Source organism: Rattus rattus, chromosome 3 (genome assembly GCF_011064425.1).
Source record: "Rattus rattus isolate New Zealand chromosome 3, Rrattus_CSIRO_v1, whole genome shotgun sequence".
Lineage (NCBI taxonomy): Eukaryota > Metazoa > Chordata > Mammalia > Rodentia > Muridae > Rattus > Rattus rattus.
Genome location: NC_046156.1, coordinates 50,733,171 through 50,749,421, shown reverse-complemented (window position 1 = coordinate 50,749,421; position 16,251 = coordinate 50,733,171). Strand labels below are relative to the sequence as shown.

Here is a 16,251-nt window from a genome sequence, read left to right as displayed (position 1 = left end):
GGGGCCTCTGAAGATATAGCACGTGTGACAATGACAATGACAGCTGCAGCCCACAGGTCACATGTTGAAGAAAATATTTAATCTCAGTCTGGGGTTTCTACCCTGCCTTTGATCGACCATTCACTTCCCAGAATGCAACCTTTATATTTATAAAAAGCCTTAATCAGCACTACAGCTGGGCAGACATTTACCCTCTATGTTATTGTGTCTACTTCCCCATAACCCCCAATTATAACCTGTTATATTCCATCTGGGCTACTAGTAAACCCAATTGGCCAGCCCTCATGGCCATGTTTTAAAGAGTCTTACCCCATGGCATCTTCTGCTCTCTCCACCTTCTCTCTCTCCTCCTCATGGTTCTCCTCAGACCCCAATTCTGGGAACCTCAAACCCCATCTATCTCAGTTCTTCCCAGCTATAGGTAATAAACATCTTTATTCACCAATCAAGGATAACTTGGGGGTGTTGGAGGGAATCACATAATGTTATTTGGAACTCCAAGCAGATCCTCTCATCCCTGAGGGCAACCAGACCCTGGGGGCAGTATTTGTCATTACAATACAAGCAAAAGACCAAGCCTCAATAGTCACACTGCTTGAGTTCCACCTCTGTGGGAGCCATGGTGCTAAGCACCGCTCAACCATTGTCTACTTAATCTCTCCATGATCATAACTGGAAATATCACTGGTATCCACATTTTAAAATGAAGAAGTGCAGGCTACCAGGGATTACCTGTGTTTCACTGAGTTAGAGATCCTTGCATCATGAGCCAAAGGAAGTCACCCCTGCCACAGACCAGCTGCCATTTTGAAATGGATGTTGATCACATTACATCCTGCTTCTAAGACATACTAGTGAGCATAAGCATGTCTTTTGGAATGATGGAATAAGGCAAATAGTGCATGACTGAAAAGTGGAGGCCACTGGATCTGCACTGTCATGGTCTGACTCCAAGGCCTGACTCCCAACTTGGCTGCAATCATGGGAAGCAGCCATGTGTCCTGCTGTGCTGTGTCCCAGCAGTGAATCTCTGGGAACGGACGTAGCCTCTTTTGATTCCAGCTTCTGGACCTGAGAAATGAACACTCCTAATTCATGTGGATAAAAGCATAAGGGCTGTGGTGAACAGAGCCCCCCACTCTCCGTAAGGCAACACTGGCTGGATCCTTTAGTTGAGATAATGTAGGATTTGGCTCAACCAGGAACATAGGTACATCCACCTGTGGTATGCCCTGAAATCGACGTGGAAGTGGCCCAAGGGAACCCACTGACATGGTAAGCTTGTAGGGACATGCAAGTGATCATTACTCAAATGACTTCCTACTGACCTCTTGGGCTGGGAGAATGGAACCCAGATTCCTGTCAATTAGAAGCACTACTGAAAATACATTTAAAATTGCTTTTTTTTTTGTTTCCTTCCTTTCTCTTTCCTTCATTTTCTTTTTTTTCTCTCAATATACACTATACACAACGTGCCAAGCCCTGTTCTGGGACAGCAGAGGACAGAGGAAATTGTGTTGCTGCCCTGTGGGATTTATATTCTCATGCTGGGAGGCCAGTAAATATGTGATACATAAAACACAATATGAACAATATGAGGGGATGGGTTTAGGGGAGGGGTGCTATGAGATTTTGAGCTGTTAAGAGCACATTCTGATAAGATAACAAAGGGGCCTAAACAGAGAGAATGAGCCATTCAGATATCCTGGGAAGGCAGTCAAGATAGAGGAAGCAGAAAATACAAAGGCGCTGAGACAGAACCAGGGTGCTTAGCTAACGTAAGCAACAAAAAGGTTTATGGCCAGAGCACCCTGAGTAAGGGATGTTGGGATGGACTGACGCTGAATGCCCAAAGCAGGCAGGACCCACAGACATGGAAAACAGTTTGGGCTTTCTTTGAGACTAGCAGAAAGGTCTCGGGGGGGTGTGAGCTGAGATGGGATCTAACACAGTTATTTCAAAAGGATAGATAGCTGTCTGTAATTCAACAACTGGAGAAACTGGGAGGGCAGAGGAAAGATGGTGGCAACCTGGATCGGGCTGCTGTGTGAGGTGAATGTTTTGAAGAAAAGAAAAGGAGGAGCCAGGTTGTTGGACACCCCAGGCCCCAGACAGAGACCTCTGTGCATACCACATCCCAGGCCCCAGACAGAGACCTCTGTGCATACCAGTTTTAAGAAAGAGAAAGGTCTAAATTAGATTTGAAAACAAAAATGAATGACTCCAGGCCTCACTCTCTGCTTTCCCCACCACGGGGGCTCACCATGGTGACAGATGGGTCTCCTAGCATCTGCCCAAATCTTCTGACCTGGATTTTCTTAAACTCATTATTTTCTCTTGTCTCAAAGAGACACAGAAGGATCATAGTGTCCAATTACCTGGGTTACCCAGCAGAGTTCTGAAGAGCACTTGAAGGAGTGGTAATCAGAAACCCTTAATTACAGTCCCCACATGGCTTCTCCTTCCTGAGAACAAGAAGGGTTGGATCTCTTTCATCACCAGCCCTCTGTGCAGCTTGGTGGACAGCTGGGAAAGAAAGTATTCCTTACCGGCAACAAGTTAAAACAACGACCCACTACGTACACTAGCGGAAAGTACAGTCATCGTTTAGTAGTCGAAGATTCCTAGGCAAAGAAACTCTAACCATCATGTACAAGGTTACCCAGTCATTAGTGCAAGAGCTGAGTTTTTAAATTGTGATTTACCAAGCTCCATAGTGCAGCATCTTTCTCATGTGCCAGTATTTTCCCATGTTTTCAAATCATGGTAGACAGAAAAATTAGTAGTGGTCTGGAACATTATGGTAAATGAAGGAGGCTTTGCAACCCTGGGCCACCCCAAGCCATTCCAAGATATTTGGACATCATGGTTTCTGGACTATATGTACTAGTAGCACCCATTGGGAAGATCTGTAGTATATCCTGCTGCCTTGCAAAATGGTGTACCCAAATCCACCCCCACAGGTCCAGAAGAACCACCTCACGGACCATGGCAACTCCCTGAGTCAAGAGCTTCCTTACTTTCTCGGGTGTTTCTCCAAAACTAATAGAAAACTGCACTTGGAGGCCTGGTCAAGCAGATTCTTCCTAGCCATTGTAAGGAAATTACTAGCATGCAGTTAGCTTTTGGGTGTGGCAGGACCGTGGACAGCGCCCACCAGCCATTTTGGGAACCAGTCTAGCAGAAAAACCTGAGCTCTCTCTCTTTTAGATCCCAGAAGAAGAGATGGTCTGGGTCCGCACTGATTTCTCACCTGGCAGCATCTGCCGGGACCACCTACTGGGCGACATTCACATCTTACAGCTCCTATGGGTCTTTAAACCACACCACAAGGATCTAGGGTTCTTATTCAAGGAAAAATACAATTGGCAGAGTGTTGGGACCAATGGATTCTATTTGAAAATAAAAGAATGGATGACAAATTGGTAGTGCATAAGAAATTCTAGTTAAGACAGTAAATATAAACGATGGGGTGGGGTGGGATGAGGCAACTTGCTGTCTTTAGATGAACAGCTGGGCAAGGAACATTGTGCCAGGGCTTAGATCTGGGGTTCTTCTGGCTTCGCTCCCATACCACAACTACAGAGGAAATAGGTCTTGACACCTCAACTCCAAGCTGTAGAGGAGGCAGCCTATGACTCACTGGCCCCAGAACCATTCTCTAACAAAGCATACCTGGTTCTGAGATAAGAATATCTTAGTAACGCAGTGATAATTCATACCACCTCTGAGCACTTGTTCTCACATAGGAGATTTCTGTTCACAGGGAATGTCTAATTGTGTGTTTTTTAATAACTTAATTTGCACATTGATGGATGTCTTAATTTTTTTTTATTACTTGTAGAGAGAGAAAGAAGAATTATCAGCAGATTGTGTTTCCACAAAATGGCTGCCCCCGAGGCAAAGATTTCTGGGTAGCAAGGTTTGGGCAGGGGACCATTAATGCTTACATTTCAGTTCTCTAGCCTTACTTACAGGAACTTCTCCTTTGAGATCTCTGGAGGTTTGGGGATGGGAGGCAGGCTAGGACAGGATGAGCCTGTTCCTCTGGGAATGGCAATGTCTCAGAGAAGAAACAGATAGGCAGGAGGGGCCCGTTTTCCTCCTATTTTCCCAGAACAGCCAAGGACACAGTGGTAGAGGCCTAAGAAGAGGGGAATCTCTATGGATAGTGACTAGGAAGCCAGCAGCATCCCCCTCCCCAGTCCCTGTCAGCAGCTGCAGTAAATAACCTTGGCAGAGCAGTTTGGCTCTGGGGTCTGGGCCTCATCGGAGACTGCAAATCCCTGGCACATACTGTCCAGCAGGGAAACCTGACACACCAGAGCTCCCATCCACTCCTGCTGTCCTTGATTCTGCAGATGCAGAGATTCTCAGGGCAGCATCTGACCTGCTCTGCCTCGTCCCTTCTGGCTCCAGGCAACAGCCCTGGGTGGACAAACTTCAAGGGAATGAAATCTAGAGTGGTCACGTCAGGAGGAGAAAGATGGGGACAGGACAACGGAGCACCAAGATAGAGTCCAGCATCTTTATCTCAACTGCAACTCGCCTGGAACCAAATGTCATACGCCTTAAGCCTTGGCAGTGTGGGTCTGTTCATTTTCTACCAGTTTCCCATTGGTAGAGATCTAATTCTCCTCCTTTCCAGGGCACTAGCTTGAAGAGCAGAACCCACAGAGTTTAATAAACCTCACTTTGATAAATGCCTGCACAGTCGGCCACATTTATTAAGAACTTGTTATTGAGAACATATGACACAGTGACTAAGAACATGAAGTTTGAAGTCTGACAGAAGCCAAGAGCCAAATACCAGTGCCACTCGGTGATCTGAGTGACCTTGAATAAATTAGTTAACCTCTCTGGACCTCAAAATCCACGTCTATAAACTACAGATGGTGCTGTCTATCTCCTGGGATCACGGGGATGATTGGATAAGATGGCCTGTAAGGAGGGCATTTCCCACAGCACAGAGGCCTCAATCAAAACTGGGTGTTATCTATGCGTGCCAGAGAGGGGAGGTACTGGAATGGGATGGGTGCAGCAGGCTCTGAAGCACTGCCCCACTTGGGTTCCAGGATAGTATACCAGGAATCCAGGATTGTGCTTCCAACCTCCAGCAGCCTAGGAGGATGCTCTGAGGAGGCTGGCACAGGTCTGTCTGTTTTGTCTTTTCCCACCCTGGTTCTCAGATATTCAGCTGTCAGGATTTCTTGCAGCATAGCCTGGAAGCCAGCGATAAGTGAGACTTTGTCTGGGGATTTGGGGGGGAGGCGGGGGCAGGCAATCCGCCTTCTTTTTAAAAACTCTTCTGCAGCTTATCTTAGCAGTTTTAAAGGGATTGATGATGAATCGTCCTACTGCAGCAAAACTGGACAGGAGTCTGGGGTGGGACCGCCAGGCAGGAGGCTGCCGCTGCTCTGGAATCCTCTCATCTCTGTTTCTATTGGCTGCTTCTAGACAAAATACCAAAGGCATTGGCTTCAGAGTGAATGAATATACAATGTAATCAAACAAACACATACGCACGCACACACGCACGCACATTCAGTAGCCAATTGGAGTCTCATGGGTCAATCTGGAACTTTTCTTGCTACCTTGGGGGATCTTATGTTCTGTGTAGTCCTGGCTGTCCTAGAACTCATTCTGTAGATCTCAAACTCACAGACATCCTCCTGCCTCTGCCTCCCAAGTGCTGGGATTGAAGGTGTGCCACCACCTCCCAGCCATGTTCTTTGTTCTTAAACCAAATGCATCTTAGGTCAGCCCTAGATTGGGGACTTTGTAGAAGAGAAAGGCAGTCCCCAAGAAAGTGGGAGACTCATTTTTCTTTTTCCTCCATAGGAAAAGCAAGCATCAGTTCTGCTGAGAATGTCTTTTAAAGCTTCTAACTCTGTTCTAGACAGGACGTGTAGGTAGGGAGATGGCCAGACATCTCCGAACAAAGAGAAAGAACCCCTGAAGTCTACCCAGCAGGGACCCCAACCTGGGAACAGGCCAAAGTCATAAATAATACCAGTGAGTCAAGGTCTCTCTGTCGGAGTCATCCAGGAGTTATTGTAAATGATCACACCGCTCACCTCACACAAGCCTGGGTCTTGTTCCAGCTTCCCCTTCCAGAGACCTGAAAGTTGGAATTGGGTCCATTGGAAGCTGAGTTGTGGGGTCAGTCATACAGGATGTAGCCATCTTCTTACACACACACACACACACACACACACACACACACCATGCTCAGGAGCACAGCAGAGGTGGTGGGGGTGTCATCTCTGGCTGAGATCCATAAGTGAAGAGGTGGGAATTTAACATCTGGGCAGCACCTTCTATGTCTAGCACTGGTCATAAAGTAAGAAAAATGGTACCAAGGGCATCCTCCTTAACAACTTTGAAAACAGATGTTCCATGATGCAGTGACTTGCCCAAGGTCACCGTGTTGGCACATGATGGAACACTAGGCTAAACTGTGACCACAAACATGGGACCCCCTCTGCAGCCTGGTCCTACTTGCCATCCCCATCGAGACAGAGGTAGACAGGCCCTCGTTAACAGCAGGCAAGCTGAGTTCTACACTGAAGACTTGCCTATCCCTACACTACTTGGAGCTCAGACCATTCCAGCTCACGAGTCCTGCTAAAGAACTCTGAGGAACTCACAAACAGCTGACACACGACTCGGTGTGACTCAGGCTAAGCCAACTCCAATCAGAGCTGGTGGGCACGATTCCCCTCCTGCACTGAGTCACCGTAGACTAAGCTGCAGAAATTCTCTATTCAACTCCACCACCTACTTAGCCACAGCTGCTCCATTAGAGGAAAAGGGAACACGGGAGCTACAACCTCTGATGGCCTTACCCACAGCCAAGGGCAACCAGGTGTGACCTGAAAGTCCTTCTCTCCCAAGAGATGGACCTAGCTTGCTGGGCATGGTATAACGTGAGAACTGTGGGAGACACAAGATGTTTAAGCTCTACATAGTCTGAACCCCACCAAAGGAGATGCTAAAGTTTTGGTGCGATTTTCATAGAGCCGTTTCACGGTTTTCTCAGGCCCTGGCAGTTTTTGTTAAAAGGACAATGACAGACTTTATTCTTCATCCCCATCCAACCCAACCCAATCCAACCTGCCTCTTGTTCACAACTAAACTGCCTTCCATAGTCGCTCTACTTAGACATTACCTAATTCACATGTCCCATTAAACTATTTCCAAAGAGGGTGGTAGAAAAGGAGAGAGGGAGAGACGGGAGGAGGGAGGAAAGGTGAACGGGCGGGGAGGGAAATTTTCAAAGAATAAAGCCCACTTGACAGTAACTGGGTCTGTCTGTCTGAGTAGCCTCAGAACTGAACTTAACCCCCTGATAGAGCTGTTGGAGCTTTAAGGAGGAAGAAGCATCGGGCTTCCTTCCAAGGCGGCCGCGCCCCTGGGGGAGCAGTCTTGACGTACTGCGAACATCCCTTCAAGAGCCCTGTCTGCACAGGTATAAATGTGGCGGAGGCCTCTCTCCAGACAGCTGGCTCCTCTAGACTGTGGCTCCTATTGCACGTCTCCTATCTCTGCCTCTCGGTCCCCAGATGCGCTTCCCTCGAGGGAGGAAGGGCTCTTCCACTCTAGCCCCAAATTCACTGAGGAGCAGCCCCAGGGCTGGGAATTAAATATTCATCTCAGGCGAGAACGTTCTGCTTCACTAGCCAATGTTACCGTCAAGGTCACGGGCCAATGGCCGAGTGTCTGAGGCTGGGGTCTCCAGCAGCGCCGGAGCCTCCCTGTGGGGCTGTGCCCTGGGCGCGCTCCAGGTAGAGGGACCCACCGAGTTGGCCTCGCTGGTCCTCCGTCCGTGCTCTCCTCTGCAGCTGTCCTGTTACCTCCGGAGTTCTGGGGCATCCTGAGCTCCAGAAGCTGAAGCTCAAGTCCAACCTGTGCAGGAGATGCTGTGCACCCTTGACGCGCCAGAACGTCGGCCGCCCCGGCCTCCGTCGCCAGGCAACGGTGGCTGGAGCGGCGGAAGGAGCCCCGCGCCAGCACAGGGTCGTGTAGACCCGGAGGAAGCGCCGCCTTGCACGGGGGTCCTCTGGCCTTCCAGGCTGGGGCGGGGCCACTGCAAGCAAAGTTGCAGTGGCTGTCCCGGGGATGCCATTTGGGGAACAGACAGCGACTCACCTGTCCCGCGTGGGCCGTCGCGCGGACTCGGCCCCTGGATTCCCGCCGAGCGGCCGTGGTCCCCAACGGGTCGCGGGTGCACCGTCCTTCCAGAGGGCAACTGGAGTCAAGCGGCAACAGGCCCCAGCCGGGGCTGGGGGGACCCGGAGCTGCGCGCGCCGGCGCACGCGACTCAACTGGCTCGTCGCTTCCTCTGTCGCCGCCAGTCCCAACCCAACTCCCGCCTTCTGCCCGCTCTGGGTTCTAGGGAGCCGCCCGGGTACAGATCCCGCCGCGGAGGGAGCGCGTGGCTGCGAAGGCCCCGGCCGAGTGCCGCTGTCCCCGCGCCCGGTCCGCGTCGGCTCTGCGGAGCGGAACGGAGCTGGGCGGAGCGCAGCGCGCGCTGTTCCCTCGCTTTCCGAAAGGCCACCCTGGCGGCGGGGCGCCGTGACGCAGGCCTGACTCACGCGCGGGCCCGCGTCAATGCTAGGCTCCCCGGCTGCGTGAGAGGCTCTGATGGCGGACACAAGCGGAGGGGTGGGCAGGGAGCAGGAGAGGGGTTGCCGAAAGAAGCCGCTTGAGAACTGAGGGTTCTCATTAGGCCATCTGCTCTCAGGAAAATGGACCGCCCTGGCTAAAGGCCTCCTGAACTGGGACCTCACCTGTCTTTACAGACTCACCTTCTTTTGACCCTCTCAGGATTCCAACCCTACTCAGTGGTTATTCTTTTTCCACCCCTACATGGATGTTGCCTCAATTCCCACTTTTGGCTGCCCTTTTCCCCTGGCATTCTTCCATCTTACCACCCTACAAGGCCAGCCCCTATACAACTCAGTTTCCCAGAACCCTGACAGATAAGTGAGGGCAGTAAGAGAGAGGGAAATTGTGACTGGGTACCAAACAGGTGTTGAAGGATGCTGGTCCCAAAGGATACGTAGAAAAAAGGAGGAAAGGCAGCTGGCCATGGTGGAGGGAACAGTGCAAATGTATGTATTTGCTCAGGGCACATGCACAAGTGCAGACTAGGTACATACAGGTGGTTGCCTGAGCTGAAACAGAACTAGAGAGTGACAAGAGGTGACAGGACCTGTCTGGCTGGAAGTGCTGTTTGGGGAGTCAGAAATAATTATCTCTGCTCTAGAGGACTTTTGATATACCTAAACAGATACCTGTTTGGAAGCGATGGAGGAGGTGAGATCGTCTTAACTATCCTAGTGAAAGTCGATGAAGACCAGAAGCGAGTACCGGGATACTGTGTACCTCAGTCTAACTAGCTGGCCTGCCACAGTTTTGTGGGTGACGACTGAAGACACAGAAGCCCAGGGCCAGAAACAAAGGACTTGTATTACGAGTGAAGATCAGTTTCTCTTAATTCTCAAGACTTATAAGAGGGCTTCTAGTTTAGGGAAGCCTAGCTGTTTTAAAATGGACGACAAGAAAACCTGCAGGTGATTTGCCCGGACAGGATTTTTATCACAATGAACAGCAAACAGAACTGCCTTCCACTATCTGTTTTCCAAAGCTGTTCACTATGCAAAGATCCACCAGTTCACTGTGCAGAGATCCTCCAAACTTTATCATAACAAAAAGCCATCAGTTCCTTGGCCCATGAGACATCTGGAAATGCAAGGTACCCATTGAGAATGATCTCTCCCAATAGGTGGTTCTTTTGGTCAACGAGTATTTAGCAAGCTGATTGTTTGCTGGGCACTGTTGCAGTCCTGTGGACATTACAGGGAAGACCCCTCATGACTTCTGCCCTCACGGAACTTATGTTCTGATAGAGCCAAGCAGGAAATCACAGGGATGGGGGTACATGGAAGAAAGAAGCTAGTGGTGTAAGAGACATGGGGGAGGTGAACACAGTGTGACAACTGAGGTGCAGAGAGGCGGTGTGAGAGGAAGGACAACCTCAGGTAAAGGTAGTTTTAAGGAAAGGGGTCTTAGAGTTGGTGACTGTAAAGAACTTCTGTGCCTCGTGAACTTAAGTTTTTACCCAGACTTCGTTACTTACATACCCTGAGTAAGATCTATAACCTAGTGACCCCCTTTCCACATCTGTAAATGGTACATACTGTAAGAAAACACATATCCTATGCAGTTGTTATGATCACATAAGATGCTTATTTTAAATTATCTGATAGCGCTTGATAAATGACAGTTACTGAGTTATTGTATTTGTCACTAAACCAAAAAACAAAACAAAAACAAACAAACAAAAAAAAAACCTAGAAAGAGTGGACTTAGGAAGAAGGAAATGAGATCCTGGCTTTGAGGCATACTGAGAAAGCATACCTATCAGGTAGAAGTCCCTTGTCTCTTCATATCCGCTTGCCGACAACCCTAATCCGGAGTAAGCTCAATACCTGGTTTCTTCACGCACAGTTCTCCGGGGTGGAAAAAGAGCCACTGTATGGAACCATCTCCCTCTGCCTGCATGGCGACCAGCCTTGAAATGGGCTTCTTGATTCCCAGTACCTCCATGTGGCTTTATGGTCCATCAGTTCCTCTCTCCAATTAAGGCCTCTCCAACTTTCTATTCTCTTAACCACATTTGTACCTACTCATTGCCTCCCTGGTCTTTCAGAAACCTCCTCAGAAGCTCCCCCACCTGGAGCAGTTGCACTGCCCCTCCTGCACCCACCTGAACAGCTGCACTCTTTTCTTCCCTCCCATCCCTGAGAGAGCAGGGGAGCCTTCCCTGCTGTCAGAATCCAGGCCCTACTTAGCTCTTGGATCCTGCAGCTTCTTGACAACCTGAGTCAACCTTAGGTATCCTAGACTCTCCTGGCTCATCAACCTCTCCCTTGCTACTGTGCCTTTCTTGGCAGCTCTTAAACATGTTCAAATATCTCCTTTAAAAAGTGACTCAAACTTCCTTCTTCCAAGTTCTCTGTCCCAATTTCTCGTCTTCCCCTCACCTCTTAGCCAACTCTACTCTATCCTGAGGTCAAGATGGATCTCATCAATGACCTCTGACTGACTAAATCTGCAGGGCAGTTTCCAGTCCTCATTCTATGTACCTTTCTCTAGTCCTTTCTTGGACCCCTTTCCTTCATTAAGTCTCACTCCTTACGTCCCTCTGCCCTCTGGTCACCCCTAGTTCTCCTGCTGACCTTAATATGCTGACTTCTTGGAGTCCAGTCCTTTTGTCATTCTGGGTTGTTTCCTAAACCATCTTCACTATTGCCAATATCTTCATGGAGTCTCCTGGGCTCTGCACACTCAATTCCTTGCTCTACATTTCCAGGCAGATCTCCTTACTCAGAGACCCCTGCCTCCTGCAAAACAGTCAATGTTGTGCTTCCTGCTCCACCTCCAAGTCTCCCTTCCAGAAACCCATTTGTCACCTTGCAACCTACCTCCTTCTCATCCCTTCATGTTCTCCACATTAAATCCCAGAGGTCTTAGCTACCAACAGCCTCTAGAATCTGGCCGCTTCTCTTTAATTCTTCTGTCACGATCTTGGTCTCAACTATAACCATCACTCGTCTGGACATTCATAATCTCCTAACTGAAATTCCAGATTCACCCCTGTTCTCCATGCAAGAGGAGTCTTTTAGAAGGGAAACTGTAATGGCACCGCTCTCAAGCCCACAGTACCTCGGAGCCCTTTCTTGTCTCCAGTCTCATCCATCACTCCTCCCTCCCTGGCTTGCCTGCTGCCCACTTGCTCCAGCAGCCTTCCTCTGCTCTCCCCACTCTTCCCACGCTTTCCTGGCTCAAACTTCAGGCCCATCTGCCGCTCCCTCCTCTTCTTCGCTTGTTTCCTGTCCACTCACACAACAGAATCCTCCATATCTTTCTGACCATGGAGGAGAGTGATGTTAACCCTTCACGGGGATATATTCCCCTTTGTAACCTTTTTCTCAACAGTGATAAGGTATTTAAAGATGTGACCGGCTACTTGAGGATGGTCTCCTTGACTGACGTGGAAACTCCATGAAGGCAGAGATCGTGTCTATCCTCAACACATAATGGGCCCTCTACAAATATTAACCAAAAGGATAGAAAAGAGTACTTAGAGCATGAGTGAGAATGCCAGGAGAGCAGGCTGGATTCAAATCCATAAGTCCTAATCACAGAAGACATGGCTGAGGCTATCCAGAGGAAGAGTGGAGATGGAGGACTGACTGGTGGGAGGACTAACTTCTAAGACAGGTAGAAGGAGGGTCAGAAAAGAAGACAGGGAGGCAAGAATTGGGAGCACAGAAGTTTCTAGAAGGAAAGCCAATCCACAGTGTCAAAACTGCAATGAGTCAGAATGAAGCTTGAAAGGCATCACTGGTGGGCGGGCTCATGAGGTGACAGGAAGCTGCAGTTCATGTGCTGAGGTGGAAATGGGACATAGACTTGAACCGTGTAGTCTTCTTGAGATCTTCAGACCCTAGTGCCATCTCTCCTCTGAACATCCTGAATGAAAAGTCTTCCTTTTACATAACACATAGCATAATATGAAAATTACACAATGTGGTCCTTTGGAGGTGGTATGACTAGTACCTTCGTCTTACTAATGGGGGAGCTAAGACTTAGTGTGGTTAGTCAATCCACCCAAGCCATACAGAGCTCATCCCATGTTTAAAGCCTTTGATCTCATTCTTGATATTTAGGGACTTGTGATGTGGGTCCCCTTTCATATATGTAACTTCTGAATATGTTGAACACATAGATACTAAGATAATAATATGTTCTGAGTGACATAGTGAGTGATTAGGTATTTCCCTAATGTGGGTGTTCTAAAATATGGCTCCTAACTCCTTTGACAATACTTTCTTCAAGAGGTGAAGTCTTCATCTCCTCCCTTTGAATCTGGGCTCCATGACTGCTTAAACAAGAGGAGTGATCTCATGCCTATTTCTAGATATAGGCTATAAGAAAGCAGTTGTGCCATTATCTCTGTCCTGGAATCTTGTTCTAGGACTAACCACCATCCTAAGAGGAAGCCCATGCAGAGAGGCCTACTCATTGAGAAGCCCCCCAGATGCAGTCTCTCACCAGGCTCTTGACCTAAAACTATCTACAGCCTGTCAGCCAAGTGAGCAGGCCATCCTAGAAGCAGATATTCCAGACTCTAGCAAGATTCTGGTGTCTCTTCTGCACAGAGCATAGGCAACTGCCCAGAAAAGCTATTGCAAGACACCTGGTCCACAAAACTCAGGAGACGGAAAAGTCTGATGCTTTGAGCCATGGGATTTATTTATTTGTTCAATCACTTATTTATTGGCTCATTCATTCACTCATTATCGAATTTTATGCTTATGGGTGTTTTGTCTGTATGTTTGTCTGTGCACCACATGCATGCCTGGTGCCCACAGAGGCCAATAGAGAGCATAGGATCTCCTAGAACTACAGCGACAGACACTTGTGAGCTGCTATAGGGATGCTAGGAATCAAGCCCAAGTCCTTTGGAGGGCAGTCAGTTCTCCTAACCACTGAAGAGTCTCTCTAGACCCTTAGCCATTACACTTGTGGAAAATTTCTTTTGAAACAATTTTAAAAAATACAGAAGAGCCATATAATCATCAATATGAATAGATAGTGACCACTCATCATCTACCTGCTACCCTCACTTTTGAGAATTCTCTCACTTTTGGCTTAGTAAATTGTGCCTCTTTCAATGGCTATCATGGGAACCCCATCCCTCCAGATTGTATTTAGTTGGCAAGGATTAGCAAATCTCACCCAATTCGTGTTTAAAGATCTAAAACACGGCTGATAAGGAGATCTCCTTCCTCCACTGTTACTATGTGGTTGAGCCTGTAAAATAAACACCGTGCTTCTAAAATGAAACGATGATTACCCTTCTGTGGCTTCAGATGATAGAGCCAATCTTTGTGGCTATGTGACATTTCACCTGAGGAGAGGGCAAATGTCATGTGACTCCCTGGGGATCTAGGAACCGGGACCTGAAACCCTAGCTCCAGGCATCCCTCAGGCTCACACTTGAAGCACCTTTGTCTCCTTAATTCCCTGGCTTCGCCCAGCCTTAGCCACTCTCCCTCATGACCTGCAACAATGCCTAATGGACTTGGATTCACCCTCTCACCAATGAATCAAATGGAATTCACGGAAGAGATGGAGCAAGTTTTTCAGCCTAGGGGGAAAAAAAGAAGTGTCATTGGGTCTCAGTTCTCAGAGTACAGGGGACAGTGGGGGGTGGATCAGCACACAGCACAGACTAGAAAACTTGGCCCCTTAGCAAGGGGAGCAGCCTATAGCCTCAGCAACTCAGGAGGCTAGGACAGGAGGAGTGAATAAACCCAGAAGACAGAGAGCAGCAGGGGAAACAGAACGAGACCCTATTTCAAGAAGAAACAAACAAAACACAGCATCATCTTGGCTCCTGGAGTCAGAGGCAAGTGTTTGTGGTATCGCTTTATTTACAGGACTCAGGTCTCCTTGCTCATGAAGTGGTGATAACAGGTAACGCGATCCCCTCCGTAGCAAGCTGAGATGCCAATGGGATTTTCCCCAAGCAACACATTTCTAACAGCAGTGGGTGCAGACGGAGGCTTTCATCAACACGAGATGCCACGGCTACAGTGACAGAGATGAGATAGAAGTGAGGATGCGTACAGTGAGAACATAGCAGGGCCCAGAAATGACGGTGCTCTTCGTCCTGTAACCCTGTGTAGATGGAATAGAACTCTGGAAGGGGGGGAGGGCTCGACCTGTACACCGGAGTGTTCTGAAGGTTGCCTAACCATAGCAGAAAGGAGAAGGACTTCCGCAAGCAGAGGCAGCATAGGGTAGCTCCTTCTCCACAGCGCCTGGGACCAACCTTGGGGATGGCAGTTCTTCCTATGGCTCAACACCCACCTTCTCCTGTTGTCACATAGTGCTCTGGTTTTCAAAAACAAATAAACTCCATGTGAGAAAAACCTCTCTGTCTGGCACTGTGCTCAGTTCCTGGCAGAGGAATGGCTTATACAATCAGTTATGAACAACGTGGAGGTGGTTAGGGTGCACCCAGCTTCTCTCTGTATAGGTCAGTAAAAGTCCCCAAGCAGCCCATGTGGTGAGAAGACAATGGTGAACTTCACCTAGATACAGAAGCAATGCTTCCAAAGGCGGGCAGTAGGGAACTTGTCGGCACCAGGTAGTCAGGGGCAGGGTTCCATTCAACTCTTGTTCTGAGTACTAATTTTTAGAAGGGCACCAAATTGACTCATTTTCACTCCCCTCCCACTGGTACATCTTGTTTTCATCATTATGGATATAAAAATCACCCTTACAGGTTTTCCTTTTTCCTACTTTTTAAGGTAGAACCTAGAAATGGAAATTGAGATTTTGTTTTTTCTCAGAAATCATGGAACTTCTTAAGGATGCTTGGCTTGCCACCTCCCAAGCAAGCATAGATAGATAGGCTATCTCCATAGCTCCGGATCTTCTAAGATTAGAGTCAATAGCAGTCTGGGAGTCTTAACTTATGTCGAGATAAAGAACAAAATGACTGTGTGAAATGGCTGCTAAAACAATGGCAAGCTACCTGTCAGCATCACAAATATCTGAGATAATTAATTTGTAAAGACAAAAACCTCTGTTTTGGCTCAGTTATAGAGGTTCTTACCCATGATCCATTGGCCTCATTGCCTTGTACCTATCGTATGACATCTAGGCAGGAACATGTGGTAGAGTAGAACCATGTACCTCATGGTGTGTGGAGGAGGGGGAGGCTAGGTAGGGTCACACAAATCTCCCAAAGGAGATTTCTCTGCCATTTGCCCCAGGCCTGTTTGTCACCAAAGTCCAATGGCTTTAGGAATCTTTCTCAGGCCCCATAGTGAGTCTGTCATGAAACGTAAAAAGCCAACAATGATGAACTTTCTAGAAGCTACCATGAGTAGACCCAAATGATCTGGATTCTTCAACTAGGCCACATCTCACAATTTCTATCACTGTCCACTTGTGACAAGCTTGGGACCAGGTCTTTAACCCATGGGCTTTGGATCAGGGGACATTCCAGATGCAAACTACAGCACATAGCTAATTAAGGGTGAACCTCATTAGCAGAATTACAGTTTTCAGGTAGAGGTTGAGGTGGAACAAACCCTCGTATTGGAGTAAGCACAGACGAGCCCATTAAAAAACTTACTTTGTCCTTGAGCTTGAAGGCAGGTC

At 48.2% G+C, this 16,251-nt stretch overlaps 1 protein-coding gene across 1 annotated transcript in view; it reads right to left on the bottom strand.

The window, feature by feature from the left end:
* The window catches only part of Slc6a17 (solute carrier family 6 member 17), a 47,336-nt gene extending 38,806 nt beyond the window's left edge, over positions 1–8,530 (bottom strand). The window contains exon 1 of the mRNA XM_032897514.1: positions 8,152–8,530. The gene's annotated coding sequence lies outside the window, so the exon portion shown is untranslated. The remainder of the gene's footprint in view (positions 1–8,151) is intronic.
* Positions 8,531–16,251: the final 7,721 nt, after the last annotated feature.